General features: G+C 34.7%; 1 non-coding gene across 1 annotated transcript; it reads left to right on the top strand.

Annotated features, from left to right (window-relative positions):
* The first annotated feature begins 5,120 nt into the window (after positions 1-5,120).
* On the top strand, positions 5,121-5,227 carry LOC126021400 (U6 spliceosomal RNA). Its single transcript, XR_007499918.1, has one exon. It is a non-coding gene; the product is annotated as a U6 spliceosomal RNA (small nuclear RNA).
* Positions 5,228-15,339: the final 10,112 nt, after the last annotated feature.

Genomic DNA, 15,339 nt, shown 5'->3' with positions numbered 1-15,339 from the left:
TTGGTAGGCAAAAAGGAAACGGGAAGACCTCACCAGCAGAGTAACATGCTGAGAATATAATCAGTGGGCTGGAAGATAAGCTGCATAACAATTCTTTATAACGGATAAATTCCAAAAGAGCTTAAACTAAATGAACAGAAGATGGAAAAATTCCTCAAAATAAACAAACATAGAATAAACGTTGAGACAAATTCAACAGGAACAAATTAAGAAATATTAGGGTCGCAGAGAAACAGAAAGTTTACTCCTATGAAGAAGCAATATTCAAAGAAATAATGTCTTAGAAATTCCCAGAACTGAAGAGTGCACATGCTGACATACAAGAAACGTAAGAGTACCAGCTAAAAGAGTCCCAAACAAAAGCATCCCAAGACACATCCTGATCACAGTAATGAAAATCACTTATAGTGATAGAATTTTGAAAACAGCATGATCAAAAATATAAATTACTTACAAGATGCTATAGTAGATATGTCACATCAACCTACCAGGCAAGAAGGCAGTGCTAGTATATAGTAGAAAAAAACTAATAAAATGAATGCCTTCCCATAAATATTTCACCCAGGCAGACTTTAATTTAGGTTTGAATAAAAAATACACAGCAAAATAACATTTCAGAAAATTTATAGACCCAAAGCCAACATTTAAAAATGAACTGAAGAAGATACTTTAAGGCAAGACAGATCCCACAAGTACACCAAAATTCTACAAAAAGATGCCACAAAATCCCATATGTTGCAAGTCAGTTCCTGAAGAGGTTGACTGATGGAAGGATGGAGGATGATGCCTTTCTCCTCCAGCTTGGACCACACATCTGTTACCCTGTTTAGTCGGCGGTTCTGAGGTGAATGTGGTGGGAAGAAAGCCAATAGGCAGTCAGGCTTCCGAATAAAACAGCTCTTTATTCCGTGAAGAGACGAAGCCAAAAGGCCTAAGAATAGGCCACAGAAAAAAAGCCTCTCATTTTCCACAGACCCTTGCTTTTATGCCCCAGAATCACATACCACCCAATGGTGGGATCTGGTACCACCCAATGGTGGGAGCAGAATCAGGTACCACCCTAGGGTGGGAGCAAAATGCCAGGTCACACCCTAGGGCAGGGCATAATCAACGATCAGGGTATGGTCAGTAACATAATAATTCCATTAAAATGTTTACATACACAATACCATAATAATCTTTCTTAATATTAATGAATTAAATGTACCAGTTAAGAAATACAGAGTGGTAAATGGATCAAAATGTAATACATAAAGTTTATTAGCTGCAAAATCACATTTGAAATATTCAGAGCAAACACAGATTCAAAGTCAAAGTTTAGAGGACAATCCTCCAAGCAGACAAACCACTTCAAAAGGCTGGGATGACCATACTAATATCTGATATATAAATTTTAGGCTTAAAATAGTTAGAAAAGTGGCTGGAATGGTGGCTCAGCAGTAGAGCATTTGCCTTGCATGCTGCTGACCTAGGATGGAACACTATTTGATACCTTATATGGCCTCCTGAGCCAGGAGCGATTTCTTACTCCAGAGTCAGGAGTAACCCCTGAATGTCACCGGGTGTGGCATCAAAACAAACAACAACAACAAAAACTATTACAAAGGACAGCTAGAACCATTTCTTAATAATTAAGCGTTATGTACATAAGGAAGAAATCAGTTCTGAAATGTAATGACCCCAAACTTCATATATCCACCCAGGGTATGTGGGCCTAGAGCAAGGGTCGCCACAGAATTAATCCAAACAAAACTGAAATTATAATATGAGTAGGCAAGTAGCAATCTGTCTCATCAAGCTGAGAGAAAGAGAGAGAGAGAAAGAAAGAGAGAAGAGGGGGGGGAAAGAGAGAGAGAAGGGAGAGGTAGAGAAGAAGAGAGAGAGTATATGTCCTGCTTGCCAGACCACAATATTATTGAGTACAGAGACTACCCCGGGAAGGAGATTAAGACAGAAGTCCTATCCTGATTCAGTCCCACCCAGGTTTGCTAGATAGATGCTAAATAAGAAAAATATCTGTTTTGGATCAAACCAAGTTTAAGTAAACAGATATAAAAAATAGGGATTGGGGGCTGGTGAATCAGCACAGGGGTAGGGCATTTGCCTTGAATGCAGGCAATCCAGGACAGACTACAGTTTAAATCCCATCATCCCACATGGTCCCCCATGCCTACCAGGAGTGATTTCTGAGCACAGAGCAAGGAGTAAACTCTGAGAACTGTAGGTTATGACCCAAAAAACCAAAACAAACAAACAAAAAAACCCAGGCATTATCTTTGTGTTGTGTGGCACCTTATTCTAAGTTGTCAACTAATACTAAAAATATATGCACCCAATGAGAGGCCAGAAAATTTTGCAAAACAACCAGTTGTTAATTGACTTAAGAAAAACATCAATAACAACACAATAGTATTGGAAGATTTAAACACAGCTCTGTTGCCTAGTGATAGATCAGCCAGGTTGAAACTTAACAAGGATATACTGACCTTGAAGGAAGGAATTGAATATAGTTGCTTTGTAGACACATAAAGGACTTTTTATCTTCAAAATGTTGATTAGCCATTATTTCCAATGAATATGTGGCATTCTCCAACATAGACCGTGTGCTAGGCCACAAAACATACAACCATAAAATCAAAAAAAAAAAAGTCGTTTTCAAATATCTTCTTTGGCCATAATGCTCTGAAAATAGAAGTGAATAAAAACACAGATAAAAAATAATTTAATATCTGGAAATTATACAACTCATTACTGAATAAACAATGGGTTAGATATGAATCCAAGGAAAAAACAAAAATTTTATAGAAACAAATGAGAATGAAGACACAAATTATCAGGATTTGTGGGACACATTCAAAAAGTGTTTCAGAGGAAAAAAAAATATAGCTTCACCAGCATTCAGCAGGAAGGAATAAGGACCCACATAAATAACTTAAGGTCACAACTTAAGAAATTGAAAAATAAGGTGCTGGAGCCATTTGCTTTGCACACAGTGAACACAGGACAGACCCCAGTTCAAATACTGGCATTCCATATGGTTCCCCCAAGCCTGCCAGGAGCAACTTCTGAGCTCATAGCCAATAATAATCCCTGAGCACCGCTGAGCGTGACCCAAAAAACAAACAAACAAACAATCAAAAAATAGAAAATGGTAAGCAAAATGAACCAGAAGCAGGCAGGCAGAAAGAAGTAATAATACTTGGAGCAGTAATTAATGAATTAGAGACCCATAAAACAATTCAAAAGGTCAATAAAAGCAAAAGTTGGTTAATTGATAAACAAGATTTGTAAAGCATTAGCAAGACTCAAAAAGAGAGGAAAAAAGAAACTTAATATAAAGAATATCATCAGAAATGAAAGAGAGGACATTATATAGAAATATAGTGAATAATCAGAGATTAATTTCAGAATATGTATGCCACAAGGAAATCTGGAAAATATGTATAAATTCTTGGACTCCTACAACCTGAAGGTTGAGCCAGGATTATTTGGAATAACTGAACAGACGTATCATGATTGAAGAGATTAAAATGGTAATCAAATGGCTTCTTAGAAACAAAAACCCAGATCCAGATGGATTATCTACTGAATTCTTTCAAACCTTTAAAGACGACTTATTTTCAATCCTCTTCAGTCTCTTCCAGCAAATCAGAGACATAAAAATTCTCCCAAATAGTTTCTATGAAGTTACTGTCACCCTGATAACAAAAGCAGATAGATAAACCACAGAAAATAAAGAATTATAGACAAATACATTTGATTAACACAAATACAAGTACTCACAGAAAAATGCTAGCAAATAGAATCCAACAGTTCATCAAGAAGTTTATATACCATTATCAAATAGATTCATATCATAGATGCAAGGATGGTTTTAAATGCACAATCTATTAACAAAATATATTATATCAATAAAATAAAAATAAAATCATAGATATTAATATATATAAAGAAAGCATTTGACAAGGTCCAGTACCCATTAATGATAAAATCTATCAACAAGATAGAAGTTGAAGGAACTTTTCTTAGTTTATTCAAAACCATCTACTCTAAGCCCATTTCAGACATCATTACTCAATGGGGGACAATTAAAACCTTTTCTCTAAGATATGGCACAAGATAACTTTCCCTCTCCCATCCATTCTATTCACTATAGTACTGGAAACATGTGCTATAGCAATTAGGCAAGAAAAATATCTCAATTGCATTCACATAGGAGAGGAAGAACTTGAGATATAACTAGAGTCAGATGACATGATACTATATTTAGAAAATCATAAAGACTCCTAAAATGCTGCTGGAAACATATTTATGTTCTAAAGTGGCAGTCTACAAAATTAATAAACAAAAATCCCTAACTTTTCTACATACAAACAATAAAGAACAGAACAAAATATTGAAATATAATACCACTAACGTTGTGACTCAGAAAATCAGTACCTTGGAGTCAACTTAACTAAAAAGGTGAAAGTCCTATAAAAAGAAAACTACAAAGGATTGATTCAAGAATTACAAGAAGACACAAGGAAATGCAACTATTAACATTATTAAATTGGTGATACTTTTCAAAGTATTGTTCAGATTTAATATATTTCCTACAAGAATATCCATCACATTTTTAAAGAAATGGATCAAACAATACTTAAATTCATTTGAAACAATAACCATTCATGACTAGCTAAAGCAATCCTTAGGAAATAGAAGTAGGTGGAATCATTTTCCTCAACTTCAAATGACACTATATAGCAGTAGTCATTAAATAATCATGTTTTTGAAATAAAGATGGACCCTCATATCAATGGAATAGGGAACAGACAGGTGTCATTATGCAAGTCCAATATGTTATCTATATTTCCTCCTGTCAGTGAGTAGCAGGTGAGAGGTGGAGATGAGGAGAGTATGGAGAGAAAGTAAAGAAGAAACCTAAGATAGGTGGAAAACAAATGTAAATTACATTGGAACCTAATTACTACAAACATCTCCATTATAAATCGGAATATCTGGAAGATCTCAAATTTGAACTCAGACAAATCTAACTCCACGTCTAGCTATTCTCAAATGATGCCTGTAAGTACTCTTTCACTTACTTAAACTTATTCTTGATGAAAATGTTGTAAATAGTGCTCGCTTCGGCAGCACATATACTAAAATTGGAACGATACAGAGAAGATTAGCATGGCCCCTGCGCAAGGATGACACGCAAATTCGTGAAGCGTTCCATATTTTTTCCAGCAGCAAAAAAAAAAAAAAAAAAGAAAATGTTGTAAATATATGTGCTTCTTTATATAGATAATTTGAATTTGGTCTATAGATAGGAAGTCAAGGTTGTATCACTGGATTGACATGGCCTGGTTTTTTTTATTGTGCATTTCTCAGTATCACTGACGACATTAATCCACCAAAGGTCTAAAATAATTATTTCCAGAAAGTTGTCTAAAGGCTATAAAAGTCTTTCTATTACTTCATAGTCCTAGTTTATAATGGTTATCGTGTGACTACTTTTGTGTTTTTTGTGATTATGGAATAATTTTATTCTCTTTAAAAACACAAAAAGTACCTAAAACTAACACATCAATTCAGCAAGTGATAATTTCTTTTTTGTTTGATAAAGATCTTTATTTAAACACCTTGATTACAAATATAATTATAGTTGGGTTTCAGTCATGTAAAGAATGGTTATCGAGTGACTACTTTCTTATATGTGAATAAACAGAAATGTAATAGTGCAGACATAAAAATAAGAACATTTTCAGAAGATAAAAATATTTTAGAGATCAAAAATTATTTAATCATTCAATAATGGAAGCATTCCTTCTTGATTCCATTACTCATTAATTTAATGGCACATTAGCACAGTGTTCTGTGGTGCTATTTAATCTATTTACCTTTTTGAGTCTCAAAAATCGGGAAGACAATACCAGGCATCTATAAAAATGTGTGTTATGTAAATTATTATCTTGAGCAAGTTAAAAGATGATATAAGTGCAAAGTATTTTATAATCTATTTAAATAAATGTAATTGTCACAATAGTTTTTATCACAATTAAAGATTAAATAACAATCCTCCCATTACCTAATTAAAACTCAAACTTTTATCAGTGTATGATTTTTTTTCATTAACATAGAAGCAATATATTCTGTTTCATAACTAGTCAAAGATTTGTAATTGTTAGGTTTTCTTGGTGGTGTTACCAGAAATTAAACCCAGCATATATAAGACATGTGCTCAACTATTGAACTACATTCCTAGTTCCCATACTTAATAAAAAATAATATCTACACTGACAACTATCAAAGCAATGTGAATGAATGAGGGAAGCCTGTCTTGAGTACAGGCGGGGGTGGGATGTGGAGGAGGGAGATCTGGGACATTAGTGATGGGAATGTTGTACTGATGAAGGGAGATGTTCTTTACATGATTGAAACCCAACTACAATTATATTTGTAATCAATGTGTTTAAACAAAGACATTAATTAATAAAACAAAATAAAATAAATGTGGTTAATTAATATCGTTTGTTTAAGTTATGAAAAGAAAGTGCTTGAGATAGAAAAATAAATGTTATCTATTGATTAAATAATAACTAGGAACTAATAATTTTTACAATAATGGAAGTAGTAGGTGGGAAAACTTAGAGGCCAAAAATCACAATAGCATGGAAAAGGGTGAAAGTGTGAAAATGCATAGCACCATTCCAGAAAATAAGGAGCCAAACCAGCAAGAAAACTGAGATGAGGAGGAAAATGATGAATGCATCGGAAATGACTGCTGAGAGGCAGACAGTATCAGCTATCTTTCCAAACAGTTGGCAGATACTAATTTTACTCTACTATTATTTGAAATAATTACCTCTAATGTTTTTTTCTGTGATGAAATATGTACAGAGAGGTGCTTAGAAACCGGACAATTATTTGACTAATTTAATCAAAATGATTGAATACAGACTTCAGACTGAGAAACCCTACTTATTCCCAATCAGAAAACGGTATTACAGTGAAATATTTCACCATCTGAAAAATTCTACCCTCTAATTCATTTCCCTATGTATTATACAGGAAAAGCAAAAAAGCATTTGAACAGAAAATATCATGCACATACTGAACAATTTCTAACCAATGGCATCCTTTCAAGGTGGCTTCCTTTTTGCTGGACTGTACCCAAAATTCTCCAAGTTGCTGAATCTGGCAGCCAGTTGGTGTTTGCAGTGTTAACACTTCATTAGTGCATTAGTGTCTTGGCATCTCTATCCCTTGTCTACCCCAGGTACCACCTTTGCTGTCATAACCTAGTTATAATGAACCACCTCCATCTAAAGGGCATAACATCTTTGCACAGTCACTCCAGATGGATGTATATGGAAGGACAGCCCAATGTCAACACAATTCCTTCAAAACAATGAAGTAATATTAAATTAATACAGGATCTCAATGTACCAAACTGATAATATTTATTCTTCTGCTATCCTCAGTAATCTGATAATTGTTTCCATACAGTAAATGGAGAATTTTGCTTTTGCTTTTTTTCTACAGTACATAGTTGCAGAGCATGTCACCATAAGTATGTATAATTATTTTACTTATTATATTTATCTTTTACTAGCCCAATTTTTTATATATGTAATACCTTATTTAACTTAAATTGTGCCATCAAGAAAAAGTCTAGTAGAAGTCTTAGTTCTCTTATGGCATAATAGATATAAGATGAAGAAGGAATGAAGTATTAAGATAAAATTCTATCTTCAATAATTAGCTTAGTGCTATTATACTTAAAACAAAAATAGACTCCTTTTCTCTATTTTGGGTAGAATTTTCCCAGTGCAAATTTTTGTTGCTTATTTGTTTACTTGTGTTTTTAAAATAATTTTTATTGAGACCAATGTGAATTAAAAGTCTTTTACAGTTATATTTAAGGTACATAGTAACAGTGAATTAGGGCAATTTCCATCACCAGTGTTGACTCCTCTTTGCCTTTGTTCTCAGTATGCATCTCATATTTGTCTGTTATTGAGCTACTCTCAGCAATATTCAGGGTTTGCTCTTGGCAGTTCTTGGAAAACCATATGGGATGATAGGGATTAAACATAGAATCTACCATGTGCAAAACAGCACTCTACACAGTGTATTATTTCTTAAGACCCCTCTCCAGCCCCAAGTTTTGATAGTAGTATTCTTGTCTTGCATTTGATATTCCACAGGTTCCACATATATTTTTTGTTCTTTGGAATTATAAGTGCTTGAAGTATAAGTGCTTAAAGTGGGTCTCATTTTTTTTACAACTGGCATCTGAAAGGTCATCATGGTCTTAAATTTTAACTATGTGATTCAGCCTTACATGGCAGAAGTCACTCCAATGACTTTAAGTCATAGCCTCCTCCCACATAATGTTGTGGTTTTCCCAATTTTACATATAGGGAAACACAACCTCAGAGAGAGCTATGACCAGAGACCAGAAAATCTGACTCGAGCAACCACTTTCTACAATATGCATGTTTATTAAGAACAAGAAGCATTTATATGGTAAATAAAATCTGATCATTATTTAAATCTGAATGAAAATTTATTTTCACGATAGTAAGAATGTAGCTGAGAGGAGTAGGCTGGCTTTACAGCGTAGGCATATATTTTGATCTGATAAGCCACTGAGAAGTAAAAAAGCTAATTAAGTCTTAGGATGTTGATTCTCAAAAATAATTAAAACACAAAACTAAACAAAAAAACAAACAAAATCAACACTGCAGTCAGAACTGCCTATCAAAGTGAGAAGTCGACCAAGGTGTGTTGAAACTCATGCTCCTGGGAACATCAGTCTATTCTGGAAGTATTCCTGGTCAGCTACTCTGCATTGGCATTCACACACTGGACAAACACTGAAAAGAGGATATTTGAGGTTTTAGACAAAAAAGCCTTGCCCAGTTTTCATGAATTCTACAGTCTGATGATTTTGGCTGAGTAACATCTGCCTTAAATAGACAACCCCAGGACGATTACATTGAACAAATTCCCTTTCACAGGCAGTAAGGTGATAGTTTAGGAGAAAAATAGTAATATTTCTATTGATTTATATATCAAGAACTAAATATTTTCAAAGATACAATAAGACTATGCAACAGTAGTAGTAGGGTAGCAACAAAAGCTTAGAAGTGGTTACTCACCATAGGGCTATTATTTAATATCATTTAAAGATGGTTATTCACTCTCTCAAAATTAAAAAAAATATTCCCTTTCATCAAATGCCCAGAAATGTACAGAATCTTCACATTAACAACCTGCATTTCAGTATATATGAGTTGCGAGTATTATCAGAAAGCACCTTGAAAGCACCCTTAGGATACCTGGCAGTATGTGTAACATTAATTAATAGTTTTTTTTAGCAAATATCTACTCAATAAATGTCATTTCATAAATAAATAATTTTATAAGAGAGGGGAAAATAGGATTTCAAATTCTGAGCCTCTCCATATTTTGAGGTTAGCATTTTCAAACTACTGATTAATATAGTTCATATAAAGCCATTCATCAATGGTTGTAATAAAGTAACAGAATTTATGTTGATGGTAATTCACTAATGATAAGTTCTGGGTGTTTCTGTACATAATTTGAGCTTTCTATCTCCATTTTATTTAAACAATAAAAGGAACCTGAGGTTGAGACTGATCCAAGGTGACAGAATTAATAATTGGAAAAGTAAAAAACTGAATAGACATTCAGTCCTCTGTACTTCACTCATACTCATTGCCCTCTAAAATTAACTAATATTATTTACTAATATGAAACTTATGTAGGAACTAGGAGAGATATTTTGTATAAGCCAATAATTAGTTGGCACACAAAATCTATTGAATAAATTTTATATGTTGCAATTTAAATGTAACATAATTTAATTGATTTGGCCAAGTAACAATTAAAGTCTAAAACTAGCAGTAAAAGTTAATTTTTCTTCATCCCCAAGGATATTCTATAAAATCAGAAAATGTTGACACATCCTGAATTTTGTCAAAATTTAATTTAGTTCTATTTACCCCTCAAATCTCAAGTAAAGTAATACAATCACCTAGTTGTTTTCCCAGTCTGTAGATTTATATCGGTAACAAGCATATACATATATTTCTTTATTAATGCCATTTTAATGTCCAACTTCTTATAACCTTTTATCAATAAGAAAGTTTGTGATGTGATTGCTTGTTCTGTAACACCATTTTGATAGCTAAATAATGTATGATTGTATAAGTAAATTTCAGAATTACATATCAAATTGAAAGTAAAAATGTATTCCAGCTTTTTATAGAAATATAATGGGAGATTTTGAGGATTCCCCTGGCTTGCTTCAACCTGGGAACTTTGATCTTCTCTGGCATTTATTCCCTGAAGTCTTGCCTTGGCTGAGGTGAGTTATTCCAGGCCGAAGTTGTGGATAAAGCTAATTTTGCTGGGCCCCTTAAGCCCACCTCTTAAGGGTTCGAAGCAGAGGATCATGGCCAAAAAGTGAAGCCAATGAATACCACCCCCTAGCCAATGAATACCACCACAACACATAGAAAAACCCACAACACAAGTGTGACAATGGGGAAACTATACAGACCAACATCAGGCATAGAGAATGAAGATGGCAACTCTGATGACCCAACAAGGGCCAACCACCTAGTTAGTCTTTCAGATATGGAGTTTAGAGAAGAAATATGGAGGATGCTTACAGAATTCAAAGAAAGTATAGAACAGAACACTAGTAGAAATCAAAAGAATATGAAGATAGAAATCAGAAAACTTCAAAGTGAAATATCAGGTCAACTAACAGGTCTGAAAAACTCAGTAGACAAATTGAAGAACAAAATGGATGAGCTTTCCCATAGGTTAACAGCAGCTGAGGATAAAATTAGTGCCCTGGAAGATGAGATGCATAACAATTCCAAACAGCAGAAGAGATTAGAAAAAAGCCTTAAAGCAAATGATCAGACAATGGAAAAATTACTCAAATATGAACAGATGAAAACAGAAGTCTTTGATAAGCTCAACAGAAACAACTTAAGAATCATTGGAGTCCCAGAGACCCAAGAAGAAAATCTCCAGGAAGAATCAACAGTCAAGAACATCATCACAGATAAACTACCAGAGCTAAAGAATACATGTGACCAAATTCTGCATGCCTGAAGAGTACCAGCTAAAAGAGATCCCAGGAAAAACACCCCAAGACACAATGATGAACCCCACAGATAGAGCTAGAATACTGAAAGCAGCAAGATCAAAGAGGGAAATTACATTCAAGGAAGCATCCTTGAAATTTACAACAGTCCTGTCATCCAGAAACAATCAAGGCCAGAAGGCAGTGGTGGGATATAGTGACAAAATTCAATGAAATAAATGCGTCGTCTAGAATACTGCACCCAGCAAAACTCACTTTCAGGTTTGAAGGAAGTATACATGGTTTCACAGATTAAAAAAAAAAAAAAAAAAAAGCTCAAAAACTTTACAGCCTTAAAAGAAAAACTGAAAGATCTACTTTAAAGACAAGACAGACCAACAAACACACCAAACCTACACAAAGATGGCAATAAATCCCATGAAAATCATCTCTCTCAATGTCAATGGACTAAATGCACCTGTTAAAAGGCACAGAGTGGCGAAATGGATCAAAAAACTGATCCCAACCTTCTGCTGCCTACAAGAAACACACCTGAATAGTCAGAATAAACATAGACCAAAGTCAAAGGCTGGAAAAAATCATCCAAGCAAACAACTCCCTTAAAAAAGCTGGGGTGGCCATAGTAATATCAGATGACACAAACTTTATATGCAGAAAAGTTGTAAGGGACAAATATGGACATTATGTACTAATAAAAGAATATGTACAGAAGGAAGAAATCACTCTCCTAAACATATGTGCAAACAATGCAGGACCAGCAAAGTATTTAATACAATTGTTGACAAATCTGAAAAAGGATATCAATAATAACACAGTAGTTGTCGGAGACCTCAACATGGGCCTGTCTACTCTTGATAGGTTAAACAGATTGAAACCCAACAAAAATATAATAGACCTGAAAAGAGAAATGAAAGAAAAGTCCTAATATATATATATATATATATATATATATATATATATATATATATATATATATATGATATTTTATCCTCAGAAACCTCGATACACATTCTTTTCCAACTTACATGGGTCATTTTCCAGGATAGACCACATGTTTGTACATAAAACACACCTCCATAAAATCAAGAAGATAGAAATTTTTCAGGCTACCTTTACTGACCGCAAGGCTCTGAAGTTAGATGTGAACTACAAAAGGGACACACAAGAGAAATTTAACAGCTGGAAATTAAACAATCTACTACTGAACAACCAGTGGGTCCGAGATGAAATCAAAGAGGAAAATCAAAACTTTCCTGGAAACAAATGACAATGAAAACACAAAGTTTCAGAAAATAAGGAATACAGCAAAAGCTGTCCTGAGAGGAAAATTTAGAGCTTTGCAAGCACACATCAGGAAGGAAAAATGATCAACAAAAGGAACAAAAATAGGGAGACTGAAGGAAATAACAAAGCTGAGAGCAGAAATCAATGAAATGGAAACCCAAAAACAATCTGAAAGTTCTACAAAAGCAGAAGTTGGTTCTTTGAATAAATAAACAAGATTGATAGGCCATTGGCAAAGCTCACAAAGAAAAAGAGGGAGAGAAACTTGATAATCCATATTAGAAATGAAAAGGGGGGTATCACTACAGATACTCCAGAGATTCAAAGGTTATTCAGAGAATACTTTGAGAAACTCTATGCCACTAAATATGAAAACCTGGAAGAAATTGATAAATTTTTGAACTCATATAACCTCCCACGGTTGAATAAAGAGGATGTAGCATATCTAAACACCTCCATCACTATTGAGGAAATTAAAACCGTAATCAAAAATTTGTCCAAAAACAAAAGCCCAGGCCCTGATGGATTCACGAATGAATTCTTTCAAACCTTTCAAGAGGAACTACTACCAATCTTGGACAGGCTCTTTTATGAAATTGAAAAAAACAGGAACACTTCCAAATAGCTTTTATGAAGCCAACATAACCTTAATACTAAAACCAGATAGAGATGCTGCCAAAAAAGAAATTATAGACCAATATCCCTGATGAACACAGATGCAAAGATCCTCAACAAAATCCTGGCAAACAAGATCCAATGGCTCATCAAGAAGATCAATCATTATGATCAAGTAGGTTTCATCCCAGAAATGCAAATATCGTTTAACATCTGTAAATCTATCAACATAATACACATTAACAACAAGGAAAATAAAAATCACATGGTTATATCAATACATGCAGAAAAAGCACTTGATAAGGTCCAACAACTATTCTAGATGAAAACTCTCAGCAAGATGGGAATGAGAGGAACCTTTCTCAATATAGTTAAGGCCATCTACCACAAGCTAATGGCAAATATCCTCAATGGAGAAAAATAAAAGCCTTCCCTCTAAATTTTGGTACAAGACAAGGCTGTCCTCTCTCACCACTCCTATTCAACATACTAATGGAAGTCTTTGCTATAGAAATTAGGCAAGAAAAAGATATCAAGGGAATCCAGATAGGAAAGAAAGAAGTCAAGCTGTCACTGTTTACATATGACATGATACTCTACTTAGAAAACCCTAAGGACTCTACCAAAAAGCTTCTAGAAATAATAGATTCATATAGCATCAAAGCGGCAAACTAAAAATTAACAAAAATCAAACGGCCTTTTTATACACCAATAATAATATGGAAGAAATGGTCATTAAGAGAGCAATCCCATTCATATTAGTGCCACACTAACTCAAATATCTTGGAGTTAACCTAACTAAAGATGTGAAAGATCTATACAAAGAAAACTATAAAACACTGCTCCAAGAAATGAGAGGCCACACGGAAATAGAAACACATACCCTACTCATGAATTGGCAGGATCAACATCATTAAAATGGCAATACTTCCAAAAGCATTGTACAGATTTAATGCAATTCCTCTAAAGATACCAATGACATTCTTTAAAGAAGTGGATCAAACAGTTCTAATCTAATATTCATTTGGAACAATAAACACCTTCGCATAGCTAAAGCACTCCATGGGAGAAGGAATATGGGAGGCATTACTTTCCCCACTTTTAAGCTGTATTATTAAGCAATAGTTATCAAAACAGCATGGTATCGGAATAAAGACAGACCCTCAGATCAGTGGAATAGGCTTGAGTACTCAGTGAATGTTCCCCAGGCATATAACCACCTAGTTTTTGATAAAGAAGCAAGAAATCCTAAATGGAGCAAGGAAAGCCTCTTCAACAAGTGGTGTTGGCACAACTGGTTAGCAACTTGCAAAAAAGCGAACTCAAAGCCCCAGCTAACACCATGTATGGAGGTAAAATCCAAATGGATTAAAGACCTTGATATCAGATCTGAAACTATAAGATATATAAAACAACCTGTAGGAAAAATACTCCATGATATTGAGACTTAAGGCATCTTTAAGGAGGAAACAGCACTCTCCAAACAAGGGGAAGCAGAGATAAACAGATGGGACTATATTAAGCTGAGAAGCTTCTGCACTTCAAAGGAGATAGTGCCCAGAATACAAAAGCCACCCACTGGGTGGGAGAAACTATTCACCCAATACCCATCAGATAAAGGACTAATATCCAAAATATACAAGGTATTGACAGAACTATACAAGAAAAAAACATCTAACCCCATCAAAAAATGGGGAGAAGAAATGAAGAGCCCCATGTTGTAAAAGTAGAAATGCAAATGGCGGGCCGGAGAGATAGCATGGAGGTAAGGCATTTACCTTTCATGCAGAAGGTCATCGGTTCGTATCCCGGAGTCCCATATGGTCCCCCGTGCATGCCAGGAGCAATTTCTGAGCACGGAGCCAGGAAAAACCCCTGAGCACTGCCGGGTGTGACCCAAAAATCACAAAAAAAAAAAGAAAGAAAGAAATGCAAATGGCCAAAAGGCACATGAAAAGATGCTAAACATCACTAACCTTCAGGGAGATGCAAATCACAACTACTATGAGGTACCACCTCATGCCAATGAGACTGGCTTACATCACAAAGAAGGAAAACAAGCAGTGCTGGCGGGGGTGTGGGAATGCAATCTAGCACTGGATTACTCTTGACTCTGCACTCAGTGATTATTCCTGGTAAGGCTCAGGGAACCAGTTGGCTGTATGGAATCATGTTATGTGCAAGATATATGCCTTACTATCACTCTGACCCCAAAATTTTTCTTAAGGTCAAGGTGTTCATTTACTTAAAATTTATAATTCCTACTTCCAGATTGTTTTCTGAGGTCTGCTCTTCTTATTCAG

Source organism: Suncus etruscus, chromosome 10 (genome assembly GCF_024139225.1).
Source record: "Suncus etruscus isolate mSunEtr1 chromosome 10, mSunEtr1.pri.cur, whole genome shotgun sequence".
Lineage (NCBI taxonomy): Eukaryota > Metazoa > Chordata > Mammalia > Eulipotyphla > Soricidae > Suncus > Suncus etruscus.
This window is presented reverse-complemented; position numbering and strand designations above follow the sequence as displayed.